Genomic DNA, 11,652 nt, shown 5'->3' with positions numbered 1-11,652 from the left:
CAGACCCCCGCTCCACTCCTATCACTCTGGAAACAGACCCCGCCCCCCCACTCCCTCACCTTGGAAACAGACCCCGCCACCCCACTCCCTCACCTTGGAAACAGACCCCGCCACCACTCCCGTCACCCTGGAAACAGACCCCGCCCCCACCTCGTCACACAGGAAACAGACTCCACCCCCACTCCCGTCACCCTGGAAACAGACACCGCCCCAACGCCCGTCACCCTGGAAACAGACCCCGCCCCCACTCCAGTCACCCTGGAAACAGACCCCGCACCCACTGCCGTCACCCTGGAAACAGAACCCGTCCCCACTCCCGTCACTCTGGAAACAGACCCCGCCCCCACTCCCGTCACTCTGGTAACGGACCACGAACCCACTCCCGTCACCCTGGAAACTGACCCCGCCCCCTCTCCCATCAACTTGGTAACAGACCACGTCCCCACTCCCGTCAACCTGGAAAAAGATCCCACCCCCACTCCCGTCACCTTGGTAACAGACCCTGCACCCACACCCGTCACTCTGGAAACAGACCCCGCCCCCACTCCCGTCACTCTGGAAACAGCCCCCGCCCCCACTCCCGTTCTATTGGAAACAGATCCCGCCCCGACTCCCGTCACTCTGGAAACAGACCCCGGCCCCAACACCCGTCACATTGGTAACAGACCCCGCCCCCGCTCCCGTCACTCTGGAAACAGGCTCCGCCCCCACTCCCGTCACTCTGGATACAGACCACGCCCCCACTCCCGTTCCTCTGTAAACAGTCCCCGCCCCCACTCCCGTCACTCTGCAAACAGACCCCGCCCCCACTCCCGTTACCCTGGAAACAGACACCGCCCCACTCATGTCACTCTGGAAACAGAACCGCCCCCACTCCCGTCACATTGGTAACAGAACCCGCCCCAACTCCCATCACCCTGGAAACAGACCCCGCCCCCCACATCCGCCACCTTGGTAACAGACGCCGCCCCCACACCCGTCACTCTGGAAACAGACCCCGCCCCCACTCCGTTCACTCTGGAAACAGACTCCGCACCCACTCCCGTTTCTCTGGAAACAGAACCCGCCCCCACACCCGTCACTCTGTGAACAAGCCCCGCCCACACTCCGTCACCCTGACAACAGACCCCGCCCCAACGCCCGTCACACTGGAACAGACCCCGTCCCCACTCCCGTCACCCTGGAAACAGACCCCGTCTCCACTCCCGTCACTCTGGAAACTGACTTGACCCCCACTGCCGTCACCCTGGAAACAGACCACGCCCCCACTTTCATCACATTGGAAACAGAACCCGCCCCAACTCCCGTCACCCTGGAAACAGACCCCGCCCCCCACATCCGTCACCTTGGTAACAGACCACGCCCCCACACCCGTCACTCTGGAAACAGACCCCGCCCCCACTCCCGTCACTCTGGAAACTGACTCCGCCCCCACTCCCGTTTCTCTGGAAACAGATCCCGCCCCCATTCCCGTCACTCTGGAAACAGACCACGGCCCCCACACCCGTCACATTGATAACAGACCACGCCGCCACATCCGTCACTCTGGAAACAGACCCCGCCCCCACTCCCGTCACTCTGGAAACTGACCCTGCCCCCACTCCCGTCACTCTGGAAACAGACCCCGCCCCCACTCCCGTTACCCTGGAAACAGACCCCCGCTCCACTCCTCTCACTCTGGAAACAGACCCCGCCCCCCCACTCCCTCACCTTGGAAACAGACCCCGCCCCCCCACTCCCTCACCTTGGAAACAGACCCCGCCACCACTCCCGTCACCCTGGAAACAGACCCCGCCCCAACTCGTCACACAGGAAACAGACTCCACCCCCACTCCCGTCACCCTGGAAACAGACACCGCCCCAACGCCCGTCACCCTGGAAACAGACCCCGCCCCCACTCCCGTCACTCTGGAAACAGCCCCCGCCCCCACTCCCGTTCCTCTGGAAACAGATCCCGCCCCCACTCCCGTCACTCTGGAAACAGACCCCGGCCCCAACACCCGTCACATTGGTAACAGACCCCGCCCCCGTCACTCTGTAAACAGACCCCGCCCCCACTCCCGTCACCCTGGAAACAGACCCCGCCCCACTCATGTCACTCTGGAAACAGAACCGCCCCCACTCCCGTCACATTGGAAACAGAACCCGCCCCAACTCCCGTCACCCTGGAAACAGAGCCCGCCCCCCACATCCGCCACCTTGGCAACAGACCCCGCCCCCACACCCGTCACTCTGGAAACAGACCCCGCCACCACTCCGTTCACTCTGGAAACAGACTCTGCCCCCACTCCCGTTTCTCTGGAAACAGATCCCGCCCCCATTCCCGTCACTCTGGAGACAGACCACGCCCCCCACACCCGTCACATTGGTAACAGAACCCGCCCCCACACCCGTCACTCTGTGAACAAGCCCCGCCCACACTCCGTCACCCTGGAAACAGACCCCGCCCCATTCCCGTCACTCTGGATACAGACCACGGCCCCCACACCCGTCACATTGATAACAGACCACGCCGCCACATCCGTCACTCTGGAAACAGACCCTGCCCCCACTCCCGTCACTCTGGAAACAGACCCCGCCCCCACTCCCGTTACCCTGGAAACAGACCCCCGCTCCACTCCTATCACTCTGGAAACAGACCCCGCCCCCCCACTCCCTCACCTTGGAAACAGACCCCGCCCCCCCACTCCCTCACCTTGGAAACAGACCCCGCCCCCCCACTCCCTCACCTTGGAAACAGACCCCGCCACCACTCCCGTCACCCTGGAAACAGACCCCGCCCCCACCTCGTCACACAGGAAACAGACTCCACCCCCACTCCCGTCACCCTGGAAACAGACACCGCCCCAACGCCCGTCACCCTGGAAACAGACCCCGCCCCCACTCCAGTCACTCTGGAAACAGACCCCGCACCCACTGCCGTCACCCTGGAAACAGAACACGTCCCCACTCCCGTCACTCTGGAAACAGACCCCGCCCCCACTCCCGTCACTCTGGTAACGGACCACGAACCCACTCCCGTCACCCTGGAAACTGACCCCGCCCCCTCTCCCATCAACTTGGTAACAGACCACGTCCCCACTCCCGTCAACCTGGAAAAAGATCCCACCCCCACTCCCGTCACCTTGGTAACAGACCCTGCACCCACACCCGTCACTCTGGAAACAGACCCCGCCCCCACTCCAGTCACTCTGGAAACAGCCCCCGCCCCCACTCCCGTTCTATTGGAAACAGATCCCGCCCCCACTCCCGTCACTCTGGAAACAGACCCCGGCCCCAACACCCGTCACATTGGTAACAGACCCCGCCCCCGCTCCCGTCACTCTGGAAACAGGCTCCGCCCCCACTCCCGTCACTCTGGATACAGACCACGCCCCCACTCCCGTTCCTCTGTAAACAGTCCCCGCCCCCACTCCCGTCACTCTGCAAACAGACCCCGCCCCCACTCCCGTTACCCTGGAAACAGACACCGCCCCACTCATGTCACTCTGGAAACAGAACCGCCCCCACTCCCGTCACATTGGTAACAGAACCCGCCCCAACTCCCATTACCCTGGAAACAGACCCCGCCCCCCACATCCGCCACCTTGGTAACAGACGCCGCCCCCACACCCGTCACTCTGGAAACAGACCCCACCCCCACTCCGTTCACTCTGGAAACAGACTCCGCCCCCACTCCCGTTTCTCTGGAAACAGAACCCGCCCCCACACCCGTCACTCTGTGAACAAGCCCCGCCCACACTCCGTCACCCTGGAAACAGACCCCGCCCCAACGCCCGTCACACTGGAAACAGACCCCGTCCCCACTCCCGTCACCCTGGAAACAGACCCCGTCTCCACTCCCGTCACTCTGGAAACAGACCCCGCCCCCACTCCGTCACCCTGGAAACAGAACCCCGCCCCACTCCTATCACTCTGGAACCAGACCCCGCCCCCCACTCCCTCACCTTGGAAACAGACACCGCCTCTACTGCCGTCACCTTGGAAACAGACCCCGCCCCCACTCCCATCACCTTGGAAACTGACACCGCCCCCACACCCGTCACTCTGGAAACAGACCCCGCCCCCACTCCCGTCACCCTGGAAACAGACCACGCCCCACTCCCGTCAACCTGAAAACAGACCCCGCCCCCACTCCTGTCATTCTGGAAACAGACCCTGCCCCTACACCCGTCACTCTGGAAACAGACCCCGCCCAAACTCCCCTCACCTTGGAAACTGACCCCGCCCCAACTGCCGTCAGCTGGAAACAGACCCCGCCCCCACTCCCGTCACTTTGGATACAGACCCCGCCACCACTCCCGTCACCCTGGAAACAGACCCCGCCCCAACGCCCGTCACCCTGGAAACAGACCCCGCCCCCACTCCCGTCACCCTGGAAACAGACTCCGCCCCCACTGCCGTCACCTTGGAAACTGAACCCGCCACCACTCCCGTCACTCTGGAAACAGACCCCACCCCCACTCCCATCACTTTGGTAACAGACCACGCCCCACTCCCGTCAACCTGGAAACAGACACCGCCCCCACTCCCGTCAACCTGGAAACAGATCCCGCCCCCACTCCGGTCACTCTGGAAACAGGCCCCGCCCCCACTCCGGTCACTCTGCAAATAGACCCCGCCCCCACTCCCGTTCCTCTGGAAACAGATCCCGCCCCCCACTTCCGTCACTCTGGAAACAGACCCCGCCCCAACACCCGTCACATTGGTAACAGACCCCGCCCCCACTCCCGTCACTCTGGAAACAGGCCCCGCCCCCACTCCCATCACTCTGGATACAGACCACGCCCCCACTCCCGTTCCTCTGGAATCAGACCCCGCCCCCGACTCCCGTCACTCTGGAAACAGACCCCGCCCCACTCTCGTCACCCTGGAAACAGACCCCGCCCAACTCCTGTCACTCTGGAAACAGACCCCTCCTCCACTTCCGTCAAGTTGGAAACAGACCCCGCCCGCACTTCCGACACTTTGGAAACAGACCCCGCCCCCTCTCCCGTCACACTGGAAACAGAGCCCGCCCCCACTCCCGTCACACTGGAAACAGACCCCGCCCCCACTCCCGTAACCCTGGAAACAGACGCCGCCCCCACTCCTGTCCCTCTGGAAACAGACAGCGCCCCCACTCCCATCAACCTGGAAACAGACCCCGCCCCCCACTCCCATCACTTTGGTAACAGACCACGCCCCCACTCCCGTCAACCTGGAAACAGACACCGCCCCCACTCCCGTCAACCTGGAAACAGATCCCGCCCCGACTCCGGTCACTCTGGAAACAGGCACCGCCCCCACTCCCGTCACTCTGGAAACAGACCCCGCCCCAACACCCGTCACATTGGTAACAGACCCCGCCCCCACTCCCGTCACTCTGGAAACAGGCCCCGCCCCCACTCCCATCACCCTGGATACAGACCACGCCCCCACTCCCGTTCCTCTGGAATCAGACCCCGCCCCCCACTCCCCTCACTCTGGAAACAGACCCCGCCCCACTCCCGTCACCCTGGAAACAGACCCCGCCCAACTCCTGTCACTCTGGAAACAGACCCCTCCTCCACTCCCGTCAACTTGGAAACAGACCCCGCCCCCACTCCCGCACCTTGGAAACAGACCCCGCCCCAACGCCCGTCACCCTGGAAACAGAACCCGCCGCCACTCCAGTCACCCTGGAAAGAGACCCCGCCCCCACTGCCGTCACCTTGGAAACTGACCCCGCCGCCTCTCCCGTCACTCTGGAAACAGACCCCGCCCCCACTCCCGTCACCTTGGTAACAGAACCCGTCCCCACTACCATCACTCTGGAAACAGACCCCGCCCCCACTCCCGTCACTCTGGTAACGGACCCCGAACCCACTCCCGTCACCCTGGAAACTGACCCCGCCCACACTCCCGTCACTCTGGAAACAGACCCCGCACCCACTGCCGTCATTCTGGAAACAGACCCCGCCCTCACACCCGTAAGTCTGGAAACAGACGCAGCCCCCACTCGCCGTCCCTCTGGAAACAGGCACCGCCCCCACTCCCGTCACCCAGGAAACAGACAACGCCCCCACTCCCCACACCTTTGAAACAGACCCCGCCCCTACTGCCATCACCTTGGAATCAGACCCCGCCCCCACTACCAACACATTGGAAACAAACCCCGCCCCCATTCCCGTCACTCTGGAAACAGAACACCACCCCCACTCCTGTCACTCTGGAAACAGGCACCGCCCCCACTCCCGTCACCCAGGAAACAGACACCGCCCCCACTCGCCATCACCTTGGAAACAGACCCCGCCCTCGCTCCCGTCTCCCTGGAAACAGACCCCGCCCCAATCCCGCCAATCTAGAAACAGACCCCGCCCCCACTCCCGTCACCCTAGAAACAGACCCCGCCCCCACCTCGTCACACTGGAAACAGACTCCGCCCCCACTCCCGTGACCCTGGAAACAGACCCAGCCGCAACGCCCGTCACCCAGGAAACAGAGCCCGCCACCTCTCACGTCACACTGGAAACAGAGCCCGCCCCCACTCCCGTCACACTGGAAAGAGACCCCACCCCCACTCCCGTAACGCTGGAAACAGACGCCGCCCCCACTCCTGTCACTCTGGAAACAGACAGCGCCCCCACTCCCATCAACCTGGAAACAGACCCCGCCCCCCACTCCTGTCACTCTGGAAACAGACCCCGCCCCTACTCCCGTCACTCTGGAAACAGACAACGCCCCCACTCCCCTCACCTTTGAAACAGACCCCGCCCCTACTGCCATCACCTTGGAATCAGACCCCGCCCCCACTACCATCACCTTGGAAACAGACCCCGCCCCCCACCCGTCACTCTGGAAACAGAACACCGCCCCCACTCCTGTCACTCTGGAAACAGACACCGCCCCTACTCCCGTCACTCTGGAAACAGACCCCGCCCCAACTCCCCTCACCTTGGAAACAGACCCCGCCCCTACTGCCGTCACATTGGAAACAGACCCCGCCCCCACTCCCGTCACCTTGGTAACAGACCCCGCCCCCACTCCCGTCACTCTGGAAACAGACCTCGTCCCAACTCCCCTCACCTTGGAAACAGACCCCGCCCCTACTGCCGTCACCTTGGAAACAGACCCCGCACCCACTCCCGTCAACTTGGTAACAGACCCAGCCCCCACTCCCGTAACCCTGGGAACAGACCCCGCCCCCACTCCCGTCACCCTGGATACTGACCCCGCCACCACACCCGTGTCCCTGGAAACAGACCCCGCCCCCACTCCCGTCACCCTGGAAACAGACCCCGCCCCTACTCCCGTCACCCTGGAAACAGACCCCGCCACCACTCCCGTCTGTTTGGAAACATACCCGCCCCCACTCCCGTCACTCTGGATACAGACCCCGCCCCCACTCCCGTCACACTGGAAACAGACCTTGCCCCCACTCCCGTCACTCTGGAAACAAACCCCGCCCTCACTCCCGTCACTCTGGAAACAGACCCAGCCCCCACTCGCCGTCCCTCTGGCAACAGGCACCGCCCCCACTCCCGTCACCCAGGAAACAGACACCACCCCCACTCGCCGTCACCTTGGAAACAGACGCCGCCCTCGCTCCCGTCTCCGTGGAAACAGACACTGTCCCCACTCCCGCCAATCTAGAAACAGACCCCGCCCCCACTCCCGTCACCCTGGAAACAGACCCCGTCCCCACCTCGTCACACTGGAAACAGACTCCGCCCCCACTCCCGTCACCCTGGAAACTGACCCCGCCCTAACGCCCGTCACCCTGGAAACAGAACCTGTACCCCACTCCCGTCACTCTGGAAACAGACCCCACCCCCACTCCCGTCATCCTGGTAACAATCCCCGCCCCCACTCCCGTCACCCTGGAAACAGAAACCGCCCCCACTCCCGTCACTCTGGTAACGGACCCCGAGCCCACCTCGTCACACTGTAAACAGACTTCACCCCCACTGCAGTCACCCTGGAAACAGACCACGCCCCCGCGCCAACTTCCCTCACATTGGAAACAGAACCCGCCCCAACTCCCGTCACCCTGGAAACAGACCCCGCCCCCCACACCGTCACTCTGGAAACATACCCCGCCCCCACTCCGGTCACTCTGGAAACAGACTCCACCCCCACTCCCGTTCCTCTGGAAACAGATCCCGCCCCGTTCCCGTCACTCTGGAAACAGACCACGCCCCCCACACCCGTCACGTTGTTAACAGACCCCGCCCCAACACCCGTCATTCTGGAAACAGGCCCCGCCCCCACTCCCGTCACTCTGGATACAGACCCTCCCACTCCCGTTCCTCTGGAAACAGACCACGCCCCCACTCTCGTCACAGAGGAAACAGACACCGCCCCCACCACACCCTCACCTTGGAAACAGACCCCGCCCCTACTGCCGTCACCTTGGAAACAGACCCCGCCCCCACTCCCATCACCTTTGAAACTGACCCCGCCCCCACACGCGTCACTCTGGAAACAGACCCCGCCCCCACTCGCGTCAACCCGGAAACAGACCACGCCCCTACTCCCGACACTCTGGAAACAGACCCCGCGCCAACTTCCCTCACCTTGGAAACAGACCCCGCCCCTACTGCCGTCACCTTGGAAACAGACCCCGCCCCCACTCCCGTCACCTTGGTAACAGACCCCGCCCCCACTCCCGTCACCCTGGAAACAGACCCCGCCCCCACTCCCGTCACCCTGGATACAGACCCCGCCCCCACTCCCGTCACCCTGGAAACAGACCCCGCCCCAACGCCCGTCACCCTGGAAACAGACCCCGCCGCCACTCCAGTCACCCTGGAAAGAGATCCCGCCCCCACTGCCGTCACCTTGGAAACTGACCCCGCCGTCTCTCCCGTCACTCTGGAAACAGACCCCGCCCCCACTCCCGTCACCTTGGTAACAGAACCCATCCCCACTCCCATCACTCTGGAAACAGACCCCGCCCCTCACTCCCGACACTCTGGTAACGGACCCCGAACCCACTCGCGTCACCCTGGAAACTGACCCTGCCCCCTCTCCCATCACCTTGGTAACAGACCACGTCCCCACTCCCGTCAACCTGGAAACAGATCCCGCCCCCACTCCCGTCACCTTGGTAACATACCGCGCTCCCACACCCGTCACTCTGGAAACAGACCCCGCCCCCACTCCCGTCACTCTGGAAACAGACCCCGCCCCCACTCCCGTTCCTCTGGAAACAGATCACGCCCCTCTGGAAACAGATCCCGCCCCACTCCCGTCACCCTGGAAACAGACCCCGCCCCCACCTCGTCACACTGGAAACAGACTCCGCCCCCACTCCCGTGACCCTGGAAACAGACCTCGCCCCAACGCCCGTCACCCAGGAAACAGAGCCCGCCACCTCTCCCGTCACACTGGAAACAGAGCCCGCCCCCTCTCCCGTCAAGCTGGAAACAGACCCCGCCCCCAGTCCCGTCACCCTGGAAACAGACCCCGCCCCTGCTCCCGTCACTCTGGAAACAGACCCCGCCCCCACTCCACTCACCTTGGAAACAGACCCCGCCCCTACTCCCGTCACCTTGGAAACAGACCCCGCCCCCACTACCATCACCTTGGAAACAGACCCCGCCCCCCACCCGTCACTCTGGAAACAGAACACCGCCCCCACTCCTGTCACTCTGGAAACAAACCCCGCCCCACTCCCGTCACTCTGGAAACAGACCCCGCCCCAACTCCCCTACCTTGGAAACAGGCCCCGCCCCTACTGCCGTCACCTTGGAAACAGACCCCGCCCCCACTCCCGTCATCTTGGTAACAGACCCCGCCCTCACTCCCGTCACCCTGGAAACAGACCCCGCCCCCACTCCCGTCACCCTGGACACTGACCCCGCCACCACTCCCGTCACCCAGGAAACAGGCCCCGCCCCCACTCCCGTCACCCTGGAAACAGACCCCGCCACCACTCCCGTCAGTTTGGAAACATACCCCGCCCCCACTCCCGTCACTGTGGATACAGAACCCGCCCCCACTACCATCACCTTGGAAACAGACCCCGCCCCCACCCGTCGCTCTGGAAACAGAACACCGCCCCCACTCCTGTCACTCTGGAAACAGACCCCGCCCCAACTCCCCTCACCTTGGAAACAGACCCCGCCCCTACTGTCGTCACCTTGGAAACAGAACCCGCCCCCACTCCCGTCACCTTGGTAACAGACCCCGCCCCCACTCCCGTCACCCTGGAAACAGACCTCGCCCCCACTCCCGTCACCCTGGATACTGACCCCGCCACCACTCCCGTGACCCTGGAAACAGACCCCGCCCCCACTCCGTCACCCTGGAATCAGACCCCGCGCCCACTCCCGTCACCCTGGAAACAGACCCCGCCACCACTCCCGTCAGTTTGGAAACATACCCCGCCCCCACTCCCGTCACTCTGGATACAGACCCCGCCCACACTCCCGTCACTCTGGAAACAGACCCCTCCCCCACTCCTGTCACTCTGGAAACAGACCCAGCCCCCACTCGCCGTCCCTCTGGAAACAGGCACCGCCCCCACTCCCGTCACCCAGGAAACAGACACCGCCCCCACTCGCCGTCACCTTGGAAACAGACCCCGCCCTCGCTTCCGTCTCCCTGGAAACAGACCCAGCCCCCACTCCCACCAATCTAGAAACAGACCCCGCCCCTACTCCCGTCACCCTGGAAACAGACCCCGCCCCCACCTCGTCACACTGGAAACAGACTCCGCCCCCACTCCCGTCACCCTGGAAACAGACCCCGCCCTAACGCCCGTCACCCTGGAAACAGTACCCGTACCCCACTCCCATCACTCTGGAAGCAGACCCCACCCCCACTCCCGTCACCCTGGTAACAAACCCCGCCCCCACTCCCGTCACCCTGGAAACAGAAACCGCCCCCACTCCCGTCACTCTGGTAACGGACCCCGAACCCACTCCCGTCACCCCGGAAACAGAACCCGCCCCCACTCCCGTCACTCTGGAAACTGACTTCACCCCCACTGCCGTCACCCTGGAAACAGACCACGCCCCCACTTCCATCACATTGGAAACAGAACCCGCCCCAACTCCCGTCACCCTGGAAACAGACCCCGCCCCCCACATCCGTCACCTTGGTAACAGACCACGCCCCCACACCCGTCACTCTGGAAACAGACCCCGCCCCCACTCCCGTCACTCTGGAAACAGACTCCGCCCCCACTCCCGTTTCTCTGGAAACAGATCCCGCCCCCATTCCCTTCACTCTGGAAACAGACCACGGCCCCCACACCCGTCACATTGATAACAGACCACCCCGCCACATCCGTCACTCTGGAAACAGACCCCGCCCCCACTCCCGTCACTCTGGAAACTGACCCTGCCCCCACTCCCGTCACTCTGGAAACAGACCCCGCCCCCACTCCCGTTACCCTGGAAACAGACGCCCGCTCCACTCCTCTCACTCTGGAAACAGACCCCGCCCCCCCACTCCCTCACCTTGGAAACAGACCCCGCCCCCCACTCCCTCACCTTGGAAACAGACCCCGCCACCACTCCCGTCACCCTGGAAACAGACCCCGCCCCCAACTCGTCACACAGGAAACAGACTCCACCCCCACTCCCGTCACCCTGGAAACAGACACCGCCCCAACGCCCGTCACCCTGGAAACAGACCCCGCCCTCACTCCAGTCACCCTGGAAACAGACCCCGCACCCACTG

The sequence above is a fragment of the Heterodontus francisci genome, unplaced genomic scaffold (genome assembly GCF_036365525.1).
Source record: "Heterodontus francisci isolate sHetFra1 unplaced genomic scaffold, sHetFra1.hap1 HAP1_SCAFFOLD_185, whole genome shotgun sequence".
Taxonomy (NCBI): Eukaryota; Metazoa; Chordata; class Chondrichthyes; order Heterodontiformes; family Heterodontidae; genus Heterodontus; species Heterodontus francisci.
This window is presented reverse-complemented; position numbering follows the sequence as displayed.